The sequence below is a fragment of the Rousettus aegyptiacus genome, unplaced genomic scaffold (assembly GCF_014176215.1).
Source record: "Rousettus aegyptiacus isolate mRouAeg1 unplaced genomic scaffold, mRouAeg1.p scaffold_m13_p_1, whole genome shotgun sequence".
NCBI classification, from domain to species: domain Eukaryota; kingdom Metazoa; phylum Chordata; class Mammalia; order Chiroptera; family Pteropodidae; genus Rousettus; species Rousettus aegyptiacus.
Window position 1 is genome coordinate 54,286,039 of NW_023416284.1, and position 14,285 is coordinate 54,300,323.

The following is a 14,285-nucleotide window of genomic DNA, read 5'->3' on the forward strand; positions in this document are numbered from 1 at the left end:
CACGGAAGACCTGACATTATGTCCAAGATGATTATCAATCATCAGCAGCACAATATTGTCTGCTGTAAGTGGGTAGTGTGATTAATAACAGCAATCCAAGCATGATCTGGAAAACTGTGATCTTTATTGACTAAGTGAACTGGTGACTCTCTCTTTTCATGTAGTTTTATTCAATTTGTGCTGCTTGCAGTTATTGATATAGTCTATTACTATTTCGGTTATGATATCATTTCAAATTACATGAAATCAATAATAAATGTCACATGAAACTAGAAATATGTTCATTCATTTTGAAGAAATACTCTTTAGCCTGTTTTTATTATCTTCAATTTCATTCAGTAATACACTGATGGAAATAGTTAATGTGCGTTTGATTACCAATTCATTTACATACATAACAGGTTTTGATATTCATTTTTTTTAGAAATACTTTTTCAGGCTCAACCACAGGCTTTAGGCTTTCTTCCCTTCCAATTCCTTAAGATTAACACTTATGATCACCTTTTCAGCTGAATCAAAGTAGAATACAGGCCAAGTATTATAGGAAAGTATGCATTTGTTGACTGTTTTGGAAATCAACTGCTACCTTATTTTTGTGCTGAGCATATATATCTATATAATCTTTAAATATGGGTGGTATATTTACATATAACCACATATTGCATTGGTTCCTATGAGAAAAAAATTTGATTTAAATTAAATGTCTTCCTGTATTTAGTCTGAAATTCCAGCCGTTAATTAGTCAGACGAAATGTATTGTGGTCAGTAAGAGCATAGGCAGGTGAAACCTGACTATTCAGGTTTAAATCAGGTTAAATCATTTATTAACTACATAATATTATTAACTGAATAAATCACTTTGATCTTCAACTTCATCATTTGTAAAATTAGTAGTTGGGAAAGCAAATGTATTAACTCATGTTTTAATTATTTTTAGAACAGTTTCTGGCTTATAAAAAGTTCTCAATTACTGTTAGCTATTATTTTTGCTGTTATCCTAGTGAAGGTATCAACAATAGGCACCTGAGTTTGCAGCTTATCATCATACAAATGACATTTAGACAATGAATTGGAAGAGTTCACCTAATGAAGATAAGTGAGCTAAGAGAGGTAAATGAAGGCTGTATATCAGTGGTCATACAGTATTTAGAGGGTTAGCCAGAAAGTGAAACTAAGAAGGAACTGCTGATAAGATTGTAGGAAACAAGAATAGTAGTCTGAAAGTACAGTGAAGAAAGTATTTCAAAAAGAGAAGAGTGATCAATTATTTCTAATAAGAAGTCGAGACAATGGTAAGATTTAAGAATTGTCCATTAGTCTTGGCAATAAGGTGGCCTGGATAAAAGCAGTTCCATAGTATGATAGAATCAAAAAGAAGCGAAAAAGTAGGAAAGTGTTGATAACGAAGAGACGACATATTTCTAGGAGTTTTGTTTTAAAGGGGAGCAAAAGAATGTGCCAATAAGTAAAGGGAAACATGGAAGTATAAGAACATTTTTTTTAAGTTGGGATATATTATAGAGTGTTTATTTGTTGATAGAAATTATTCAGTGGATGTTGAGGTGCAAGATGTTGAGGGCAAGAGATGAGGGGATTGGTTGCAGGAGAAAAATCTTTCAAAAGATGAAAAGGACTGGAGCTATAGTGTTTTAATATACTTTCTGGTATAATTGTTTTTGTTTATTGTCTTCTCAGCCCCTCAAATAAAATTCCATGAAGGCAGATACACTTTTTATAATTGTTGTCCTATCTACAATAGATCTAGGTAATAGACATGTAATAGATACACAATACATATTTTTAAACACACATGCACAAATAAATGAATGAAAACATGAATAAATAGATAAAGTAGTGGTGTTGCTTAGATGGGAGCATAGACAATTCTTTCAATGTAACAAGAGAGAAGGAAAGTGTATAAAAATAAATGAATATAAGTAAGTGAAGCTGTCGATTATAACACATGTATTTTCTTATCAGACTACTTGCTTCTATTATATCGCTGAAATAAAATATATAAAATTTACTTTGAGGGGGAAAAATCAGAGATAAAAGTTGAGATCTTGCAGAGAGTAACACAAAAAAAACCTAGTGATAGACAATAGGAGAAAACTATATATTTTTAAATGTTTAGAGATTTGATTTAGCAAGTCACCTGACTAATGAATTCCAGAGAGAAAATACAGAAAAGAGATGAAAGAAAATTATCAAATAAGTATTATAATTAATGTGTTAAAACAATATTGATTAAAATACACAATCATTCTTATATTTTCATAATAAAAGGGGTTAAAGGAAGAGCTCCAAGCTTGCAGAAAGAAGAAAAATAAGACTGTTCTCTTTCAAAGTTTTTAGACAAAGTCAGGAGATTCTCAAAAGAAATACTGGTAGTCGGAAGACAGAAAGATTAGTAATTTCAAAATTCTGGGGGGAACTTAGTATCACCATAGAATTCAATGTTGGGAAAATTATCAATCCAATGTGAAGATGCAAAAAGACATTATCAGATATACAATTTCTCAAAAAAAATTATCATCTGCACACTTGATCAGGATTTATCAAGTTGAAAAAGTTAAACAAGAAAGGATGTGAGATGAGATAAAAGAAACTGGAAATCCATCACAAAAGAAAGGCAAAAGATGACAGATGAGAAATTCCAGGAAAAGAGCTATGTAGTAGATCAAAAGAATAACTAATTCATATTGAAGCAGGAAGATATAAGGATTCAGGAATGAGTTCTGCAAATAAACTGAAGTGATAAATTCTACAAGATATTTGAATGTATAAAAAATTATACTTAATGGCTATGAAAAGTTATAAATATATTCATTACTAGAGAAATAAGTATGTGAACAAAAAATAAGAATTTTTAATAATAAAACCACTAATCACACAGAGAAGAAAAAGTAAATATAAATCATTTGACTTCACGGTGTATTCTTTTTACATATTCAAAATAGTATGAACCTTAAATAACTATTTAATCTAAAGATTACATTAGAATGATAGGTAGATAAATTCCAAAATGAGAATACTGGTTTAAGAGGAATTAATCTGTATCTATCATAATAGCAAATTGTTAAATAATATTTAAAATAGAGAATCAATCAATAGCAACATATGTACACTATAAACAAATTTTAAGGCAAATACAAGAATGAACGGGTAGAAATGGGAGAAGAACGATAAGGTGAGGAAGAATGCAGCGAAGCTACTCTTTTACCCTGAACCCTAAGCTTGTATTTTTTCAATAAAAATAGCTTGAGTATGGAGTTAATATGATTGCATGCACATATGTGTGTGACCACCCACTGTGTGTTGATGGAGACCTTAAAATAAGCTTTTAAAAATATTTTCTGTAGATATACTTGAACTTATTTAAAATGTGCAAATAAGTAGTAATGCATACCAAGGCGTGTCTACATACATACAATTGTACAAGAAAACACACACACACAAGCGCACACACACATATACAATTACGTGCCAGACTAGATTCAACTTCCTGTGCTTCGACCCAGTTATTTGAACAATTAATTATCAGTTGGCAACTATAAATGAGTAGAGAATTATAGGTAATTTTGTTGGCTATTTTAAGTTTCAGATGCTTGTATCTTGCATTTATAGTTAGAAGGAGTAATAGTGTTAAATACAGTGATTTTTAAAATTGAAGTAAAATTTACAGCTCTAAGTGTACAACTAGATGACTTTTGACAAATATAATGATAAATCCAGCACTTTAATTATAATATGAAAAATTTTTATCATCCTAGAATGTTCTTTAATGCCCTGTTCCAATCGATTTTCACCCTCCCAAAGACAAACACTATTTTGATTTCTATATACTTAGCTGTGCATGATTTTGAATATCACATAAAAAAATAATGTAGTATATCTTTTTTTTATGTTTAATTTCATTTACTCAAATAATGAGATTCAGATTCATCCAAGTTCCTAGTTCTTCAATGTTTTGGAATAGTTTGGAAGTATAGGTATTAATTCTTTAAATGCTTGATAGAATTCACCTGCAAAGCTATCTGGTCCTGGGCTTTTGTTTGTTGAGAGTTTTTGAATACTGCTTCAATATCGTTGCTAGAAATTGGTCTGTTCAGATTTTCTGTTTCTTCCTGGTCCAGTCTTGGAAGACTATATGCTAATCCATATAACTAATATGTAATTTTAGTTTGAATATTTGTCTCTGCACTACATTCAACTACTTAAGGATAAAAACGATGATGTCTTTTAATATTTATAAAACCCCAAAACTAAGCACAAGCCTAACACATGGTAAATTTTCAACACTTTATGTGGAATGAGTGAATAAATGAATTTATTTTTATTGTATTTTCTATAATCACAGTGCCCCGTTGTTCTACAAAGCCAGAAAAGGAACAGAGTACAGGAAAAGAGAGTATGATGTAATTGAAAAAACGCAACCTTGCAAATAAACAAAAGTATCTTATGTTCAAACTTTAGGTTTGTTCTTTCCTATTTATGCGACCCAGGGTAAGTTACTTAAACCTCTAAAACCCTCCAGTTTCCTCTGATCTTATATCCTAGAGGTATGTTGTAGGTATAAAAGAAAAAAATCACATTGTCTAGTGAGTCTTTTGGATTTGGGAAGCAACGTATTTCTTGTTTGGGTGTGCTACTCTAGCTCATTTACCAAGAGACCCAAAAAGTTGCTAGTTTTGAGTAACATCTAGAATAAGAAAAGGCTCTTTAACAGGTCCTATCCACTGTGTAAGAAGCTCTGACACTTGGGCATGTGATTGAGCAGATCCAACGGTACTTGAAGTGTCAGTGGCAGATAGAGATACTATTTGGAATTGTTGGCAGGCCACAATTGGTGAATTACAATGTAGACCCTTAGGGTTTTGGAACAAAGTGCTACCCTTCTGTGTAGATAACTACAGGTTTCTCCTGCTATCCAAAAGTAGGGTGTTCCTATGAAAATTTTCATTAGCTTATATGGTATAAAGTGAAGAAACAATTGCCTTAGGACACATCTTGCTAAAGGAAGCACAAAATAGATTGAGATAAAGCACAGATGCTCACAGATACAGTTCAAGGTTCTGGTGACTTGATGCTGAGATGCTGAGTTTAGTTCCTGGGAAAGGAGCTTGGTGGGGCCACTCTTGCTGCTACCAGTATGAGCTGCTTCTATAATGATTCGTTGCAAAGCAAACACTAAGTGCTACTTTTGATATTTGCCTTTCTTTGTAAAAAACAAATATCTCCTTCAAATTTTTTTTGGTTAGCAAAAACAGGCACTAATGTAGATCTTCTGTAAAAGCAAAGTGGTGTAAAGTACTTTTGAAAAGTGGTGATACCTGAACTCCCCTTTTGAGAAGTGGCTCTTGGCCTGCTACTGGACTCTATTAGAAGCTCAGCATTTGACCATGGAGCACCATGTTACCATGTGATCTGAGATTTCCACCATGAATTGAACGTTATCTGACCCACCAAGACGTAATATTAGGTATACACAGCAGTACTCTGTCACTAAATAGAAGTGATATACATGTGATTGGGCCTGAGCAGGCCTTGAAGGCATAAGACATTACTTAAAGAAGTGGCTCAAATGCCTGCAGTCCCTACACCTGCTACATTGCCTTCTCTCTTCTTTAAATTAGATATTATATGTATAAGGCTTTGTATGTTATAGACATAAATATTAGTTCTCTTATCTTTATAAATGTGTAGGAGTAGGGATTCCAGTGACATGAAGTAAATGTAGTTGATGGAACTGACTTTGGAGTCATTGAATATAATTTTCTCATTTAAAGCTTACAAAGTTGGTGTTCTCTGTGGACTGAAAAGAATCTTAATATCAGATCTAAAGTTGAATGAAACACAAGTTAAATTTTTTTTGTATTGCAGACCTGAGTGTTTCTGTACATAAGAAATAGAGAGAGAGAGAGAATAACTAATCTTATAGGATAAATATGCTATTAAAGTTTTATTTGTCAGAAATTTTATAGAGTATAACAGCAACAAATTAAATCTTAAATCGGAATTAGTTTCATGTGGTCCTCAAAATGACTTATGGGCAATATATTACATATTGTAGAATTGACTTTATGATATTGGTGATAAATAAATTTTGTTGAAGGAATAGATTCCTATGATTTGAAAATCCATTATAAAATGCAAACAAGCCAAAAACATTTGGTTAATCATGTGAAATATCTTATTAGTTCTCTGAGATACAATGAACTGGACAATATTTTATTATACTAGGAAACTCTTTTCCTTCTGCATTTAGATAATATAATCTTCCATCAAAGACTTCCTTTTTAATTTCCTATACTTTTAATAGGAAGGGAATTTTCTAGAGCAGGAATAAAAAATCAAGTATTTCTTGAAGCATACTCTTGGTAAACTAAATTGTCAGTCTTTGAAAATGAAATATAATCTCCGAGGTCAATGGACTATTTCAAGAAGCCCTTTGATGATTTTCTTGTAAGACACTAAATATTTCATAGAAAAAGTGAGTTCCCTTCAGAAATGGTTACTAATTATACTCGCCTAAGTTTCCCCTTTGAAGTGTAAAGTATAGAAGATACAAACTTGAATTTCTTTAAGCAAATATTGAAAATTTGCTTTATTATTACGTTTTGATTATTACTTATGTGGTAAAAATATAAAATTTCTCAGTTATTACTAGTTGGGCAATTCTTGTCTTACAAGTAAGAAAGAGAAAGAGAATGACAAATATGTTTTCATTCTTCAAAATTAATTTTTAATAATCATGCACTTAATACTTCAATGAAAGCTTCATAAATGAGATGATTATGGAAAATTGAATGTAAGGAAATAAAAAAATAGATCTATTTCAGTAATGTTTTCACTTTTTAGGATGATCAAATAAAATGTTTCAGACTTTTCCTTAAGTTTCAACATTTTTAAAGAACAATAATAAAACCTTTAGTTTCCTTTTGTTTCCCCTTTCCCTCCACTCTCCTTCCTCCTTTTCCTACTCAAGGAACCACTTGGCACTGTGTAGAGACTCTCCGTAAGTGTAGAACACATCTGTGAGAGCTATGTGTATTATTTCCTTTTCAGTAATATGTTACCACTTCTGCTATGTTATCTTCTATTAGCTATATTCAGTGAGCTTTAGTTACAAAAATGTGAGTAATGAGAAAGAATTTCAATAGTTATAATGTTGAAATAAATACTTCAGTGTGTGCTGCCTTATTCTTTGAATATGTTTTCACATATTTTCTTTAGATTGCTTCCTAGGTAGAAGTTAAAAAAGGTTCTAAAGTTATTATTATGCATGCATTGATGTATACATGAAGCTATTAACACAGGAATCTTTGACAGAGTAAACTTGTAATGACTTCCCTGAAGCTGTTATCTTGAACTGTCTCTGAATTTTCCTTTCCTCTTTGTTGAACATATTTTTTTTTTAGGAAAAGGGCATAACACATATACAGTAGTAAAAAAACATTTAGATTTTGCCTCTTTGTAGGTTCATAGCAGCCAAAGTATTTCATTTAAAAAGCATGAAAAAATAACGCTCCTGGGCTAAGAATATATGCCAAGTTTACGCCAGCATCACATTTTTATGGCTGATTTATAAACCTCTCAAAAAGGATGGAAATGCTGACACATTAATAACTCTAGCAGAATGAGTTCTGCATACTTTAAGAAAAAATACAGAAAAGAAATAAAATGGACAATGACGGTCTAAAGAAAAGCAAGTTTCTTAAAAAGGATAGCAACTATCTTATGTTTTGCATGAAAATTTTTACTTTCTATACTTGTTTTAGTAAGAAATAAGTAATTATAGATTATTTTATCTTAACAATTAGTGTATACTTTCATTTTACCTTATTCATTACAATATTAGAATGATATTCAAGCAAATAAGTGATATTTTTAGTACTATATTTACATATTCTTTTCTTTTTAAATTCTACAAAGTATAAAAAGGCAGGAGTCTTAAATATAAACATGGTAATTCTTTTATTTTTATATTAATCTAGTAAAATATCAAATATATTTTAAAATGATAATACCTAATATTTCTATTGGTACAGAAAAAATTAATAGATCATACCACTTACTAGAAGGTAAATTTGACAATATATACTGAAAACCCTGAAATCATGCATGTAAACTCACCAAGGGCCTATCCTTAGTTTTAAATTAGAGATTTAGTTAAATGATTATGAATTAATATTATTTATATATTGTTTTAAAATTGCAAACAACTGATATGAACAATAGAGGAGACATTAAATTGATTACAGTGCATAAGGAAATATAATTCTAAGTAAATTCAAAGAACGATCCTTGAAAGATAATTAATAAGCTGAGAAAACCGGTCCAAAGTTTAGTTAAAAAAGTTACATAAATATAGATAATGATATAGATATAAATATAACAGGATATTAAAAAAATTAAAATTTCTATCATCAGTCACTGATATAAAATATGCTAAAGTATTTGCGAAATCACCACATGCATGTTTACAGTATAAATTCTGTAGTAACTGTTCTAAGAATTTTGAGTTTCCTTAGCCCCTTTGTGACTTCAAGAGAGTGAATGAGGAATATTTCTTAGGAGGATACAATATTTGTAAAGTCTATGTTTTAAGTCTCATCCTTTCCTTTATTAAAGTGGTGAGAGAATTTCTTGCCCTTTTTTAAATAAAAGCTATTGGTAGAGGTCTTCTCAGGTGATCCACAGAGAGCTTATATGTGACGCTCTGTAATTCGTAAGATATGACTACTATGGTCTAATTCCCACCTGTGAACGTCGGGATAAAGATGTCCTGACTTACTACCCTGATAACTGATCCGACCAAGTGCCATTCTGTGGGGAAAGGCTAACAAGTTCAGACTTTGGTGAAGCAAGGATGAACGAGTGGCTGTCAACTAGATGAGGGACATCAGAAATAGAAAATGCGCATGGTTTTCTTGGGTCTTATCTTACTGGGCAGCCGAGAGGACAGGCTTTATTTAGTAAGAAATAACTAGAAATTAAGCAGTTAGGGACTGAGAAATGAGTACCAGGTTATCACTTTGATCACTTACCTAGGACAAGGGAATTGCTGAAGAAAAGTCAGCAGATATTATTCCTAGGGTACATAAAAACAAGTTCGCATGACGTTAAACATCATGGGCTTACTACCTTTTTTGAGGTAACTTTTAAAGACTAACACTCTACAACTACAATTAGTAAATATTAAAACAATCTGGAGAACAGACAGTAAACTTTGCATTGAGTGGTCTTATATATGCAAAGTCTAACTTCGAATTTGGTCATACCAATGATTAGTATGAGTAATCCCAGACAAATTAATTACTCTCTTCAAACTACAGCTCCATCATCCATTTTTTTTTTAAAGGGGATAATAATGCTACTTAACTCCTAGAGTTAGAGTGAGGAGTAAGTGAACTAATAAATGTAAAACATTTAATCTAATGTCTTATAAGTAGTAAATGCTCAGTAAATCTTAATTACATTATTGTTATTATATTTCTTGTCTTGCATAGCAAAACACCCGGGACTATCCATGTGGCTGTGAGAAGACCACTGGGCAAATACTGCTGAGAATCCTTCCTCATTTATGTTTGAGAGACACAAATGAACTCATAATGCTTAAAGAAGCCCTGTAAGCCAACATCATTTAAACACTGAACTTCTAATGTTTTGAAAATGTTGAAACACATTTTTAAATTAAAACTCTCAAGCTTCCTGAAAATTACCAACTAGGAAAAAAAAGCACTCAGCCATTTCTTGGAATACCAGCAATAAATGGAAATCCCACAAAAATATCTATGTCCCCACTGGAAGTATGCCACCAAAACAACATCCGTTATTTATTCTCAGGACAATTTGTACCTTGCAGGAAAATGACACAGGGACTCCTTTGCTCTCTTCTGTATTAAAATGGGGGGAAATAAAGTTCATCACATCACCATTTGAACTCTGTTTCTGCCAGTGTCACAAATGGTGTCATCAGCAGGAAGCTTACAAATGTTTGTAATTAACAAACTTTACTCCCAGGCACATATGCAGTATGTACTTAGGAAGAAGTGTTTTTCACCTTGTGAGTACAGAGGCTACAGCACAAGATTTGAAAAATTAAATTAAAAATGTGTGCATAGTTCTTGTGAAGAACAGTTAGTGGCTCGCAGTGAGTCTGCATGATTGTGATTGTAAACACACGGCTTTGAATCCTTCTTCTATAATTTACTGAGCATTCATGCTCCTTTCACATATAAATATTCTTCCTGGCAAATCTGATTTCCTTTACCACCAATCTCTGTGATTCATTTTCTACAACTCTATGGTATGGGCCCCCTGTGAGAAGTCCGATATCGCCCTCCTGCTGCTCTGTCCACCTGTTTAGAATTTACATCCAAAATTCATCTAAAACATACCATTTTTTTCCCCTGGAGAACAGCAAGTTAATATAGTTACAAATTCCAGATGAACTGGATATGTTCTGAGGGTTTTGCAATTTCTTATTTTGCAAACTATACTTTGATGGAGCTGGCAATATCTACTTTTCAGAGTAAAATAAAACAGAAAGAATGCCCTCCCCAAATAAAACCAAAACAACACTCAAAAAAGAATTCCTCTTTTGCACATTTCATGAAAAATTTCCCCCTTTCACCATACCGTTCGATATGCCAGAACCAGATACAAATTATTATATGCATTTTAGGTTTGACTTTTTTCTTAATAAAAACAGACAGAATTTATTTTCCCCGAGAATTGTGCTTTTTTTCCCTTTTTTTTCTATAGTTCTGGGCTACTTGACTCCTCAGGCAACTCTTCATACATCATGGCTCAGAGCTCAACTTCCTTCTTTCTTCTGACTAGTAAATTTCATTAGCATAGATTACTTTGGAGTGACTATCGTGTAGATTTATTTAATCAACATCAGGAGTGTCTTCACGCTTATGAGCTTACTCATAAATTTATTTTCTGTTTCTGAAAAGATTTTGGATTGAGGGACAAAAGTAGGAGGTAAGATGGTGGAGCTTCTTCAATTTAACATGCTACTGCTAGAAAAATCCAGCTTCTGGAGAGAATTCTGCAAAACAGATGTCTGTCTTCTAAAGTGAAAACATGCATCTGTTTCTTAAATGTCAAAACAATAATAGTAAAGTCATAGCACATATGTGTAAAGGTTTGAGTGGCTATTCTAAAATCATATAGCTGGGCCTTATTTTTAGAAAGCTAAGAATTCCACCAAGAAGCAACTCATATTATCTTTCCTGTGCACACATGAAGTTCGGGGAGAAAGTAAGAAAAAACTGAGAGTCAAGCAGCCAGAGATTACAATTTATGGAACAGGAATTTAGCTGTTGGCTTGGATAATAGAGATTTGTGATACAATTATGAATCTCTTTAAATATTCCACTGAGGTTTCTTTCCGTTACTCTGTTTTAGGTTTACCTGGATTCATTTAGTCACAGTTTCTTATCTCACCATTAGTACATAGTTTGGTTTCTGTTACCTGTGCATTAGTCTGTTTTCTTCTAAATGCCTACGTTTACGGAATGTGGTCAGGAACTGATAGGGTCCAGAATAAACTAGGTTGATTATTTCTTCCTGTTCGGTACACAAGCTAGCAGAAAGGATATCTCACCTTTTTTTCCTCTTCAAAAATAATGTTTTCACTGTTATACAAGAGAGAACAGAGAAAAGGAGGTTAGCTAGAGTGTCAATATTTTCTATACAGAATGATAAACATTTTAATGTAATTAAGTGTTAGATTAATTTGTTAATCCTTATATTTTCTCTTTTCATTCAAGTGATGCATCTCTAATTAAGTTTCCCACTGGCCACGCTAATGAAAAGAATATCATCTAGAACTCTAGCCATAGTCAGCATGTGTGGATAGTGGTGATAAGGTTGGGTAATTGTGGGATTAATGGCTGGCTTTTTCTTGAGGCTGCAAATCACGCACTGTATAGAAACTCACTGAATTACTTGAAATTATATCTATGGACTCTTTGCTTTGTGTTGTTTGATATGTACTGCTTCTTCTAATAATTCTCTATTTCCTTTGTGTGTGTGTGTGTGTGTGTGTGTGTGTGTGTGTGTGTGTGTGTGTGTGCTCCTCTCATTTTTGCAAGCAGGGTAACAATCATGCTACAGCTATTCAGTTGTTTCCAGGCCATTTTCTTATTATTAGTTTTATATAACCCCCCTAAGCAAAAAGTGTAACTTAAACTGCATGGTAGTTCCGTGGTTAAGAATACTGAATTTTAATATCTCTAACTTAGTTTCCTTATTTTCAGCACCGACTGCAGGGTAGCTTTTCATGTGGCAGGTGGACAGGCAGCCTTCTCAACTCTTGCAAGGATGAGAAATAATCTTATAACAGTGCTCAGAGCTGCTATATACAGTCATACAATTTTGTACCTTTTCCTTAATGAAACCGAGATGGTGTTTGGGAGAGGGTGGTATTATAAGGAACCTGAGCATCGATCGATCTGATAACCAAGCTAGATTACCGCCATCTACTCTCCTTACCTGCTTTAATATGGAAACAAAATTTTTACAGCCCGATACAAATTCTTTCTTAGAAAACCCCACTGACTTGTTATCAGTCAGGTCACTTTATAGTAATATTAGAATGTACTGGAAGTAACCCCCATGCAGGGCAGTGGAGAGAATGCACTCTTGAATTGAAGCTATTTGTTATGGCTTGGGCATGATATTCTTCAAATACTGGAACCAATAAAAAATAAATATAAGGCTGTTTCTATGATGTTGTCTTCACTGGGGAATTAGAGAATTTACCACTCATTTTATCTTTTGCTCTGTGAACTTGCAAAGATAAGAGGCGCTTGTGGAATACTTCTCGGTAGACTTCATTTCTGCTTTGGGTGACAAAAGCTTCTCATTCCGCTCAACACCAGTTCATTCCCTTTACTCCAGTACTCATTATCCAGTTATCTGATGGGTGATGTGATTAGGGTAGAAGCAAATTCTCCGGAGGCTCCTAGATGCTATAGAATACTTTTTTTTTTTTTTTAAGAAAAAGAATAAAGTGTGGTAGTTTCTATAGAAAAAAAACCTGATTATTGAAAAATGAAAAAGTAGACTAAATCTATCAAAATTAATGACCAATTGTAACCAGCTGAGTTAATTCTTTACCTATTTAGTTGTAGTCACTGCCCATTCCTCTTGTGGCAATGTAAGTCATAAAGTTTTAGGACATACAATGCTCTTCAGACTCTACTTTTATTAATATTTGTAGAGCCCTAAAATACTGAATGACTGCCTCGAGAACTTTAGGTATCTTATTATTCTTACTTGGAGCAGCTTAATTATTTAATATTCCTTTGCTATCTTCATGTATTAATATTCATTAGCATTATCTAGTTAGAGCTTTATTTCATATTTGGGAGATACGTTTCCTAACATCATTTACATAGTGTTCATGATTTTCAATGCACTTAGCAAAAGAGAAAATTAATCTCTGTAAGTAAAATGTAAACTAAGTAGTTAAAAATGAGGTACTAAAATTCAAGGGCAAGTGAAGTGCATGTGGTTCTTTCAAACTAGATTAACAAAGTATGTTTTTATGCATCATACTTTGACTATAGATTAACTTTTAAAAATTCTGTCTGGACCCTCCATTTAAGTGTAACACAGAAGTTTCTTTTGTTTTTTTAATCTGTTCTCATGGTTTACCCTGATGAAAGAAAATGGTCTTCAAAGATTATTTGCCACAAATTTCCATAAAGAATGTAATTTATCCTGCACTATACATCCATTAACTGTTACTGTCTTCAATCTGTCAACTCTTCAATAATCTTATCCTTAAATTTATATGCAAAGCTTGTAAAAATATTTTATTGACTCTTTTATTATTCAGCATGTTAATTTAATATTTTTTGAAAAACTCATAAAATCTAAATGCCAAAGGAAAATGGAACTGTTTACAATTCAATGAGACCAAAATATATCAAATTTCAAAAATTTTCAAAGAGAAGAGTGTAGGAGATCATTTATTAACATAAATATTTAAAGAATATCCATGTAGTGGGAGAGAGAAGGATATTTTACAATCACAATTCTCTTTGTGACAGCAGGATATGACTTTGAAAAACAGTTAATAAAGAAGAGAATTAAGAAACTAAAGTGGACCTGCAACATTATAGATCCCAAGGAAGATTATTTCTAGATCTATGTGTTATCCTAAGATAGGACTATAAAATTTGCTTTTTTTGGAGCTTTTAATTTTATGAGTAGAATTTTTAGATCTAGTTGTAGGTTAATGAGAGTGTTAAAGTAGACAG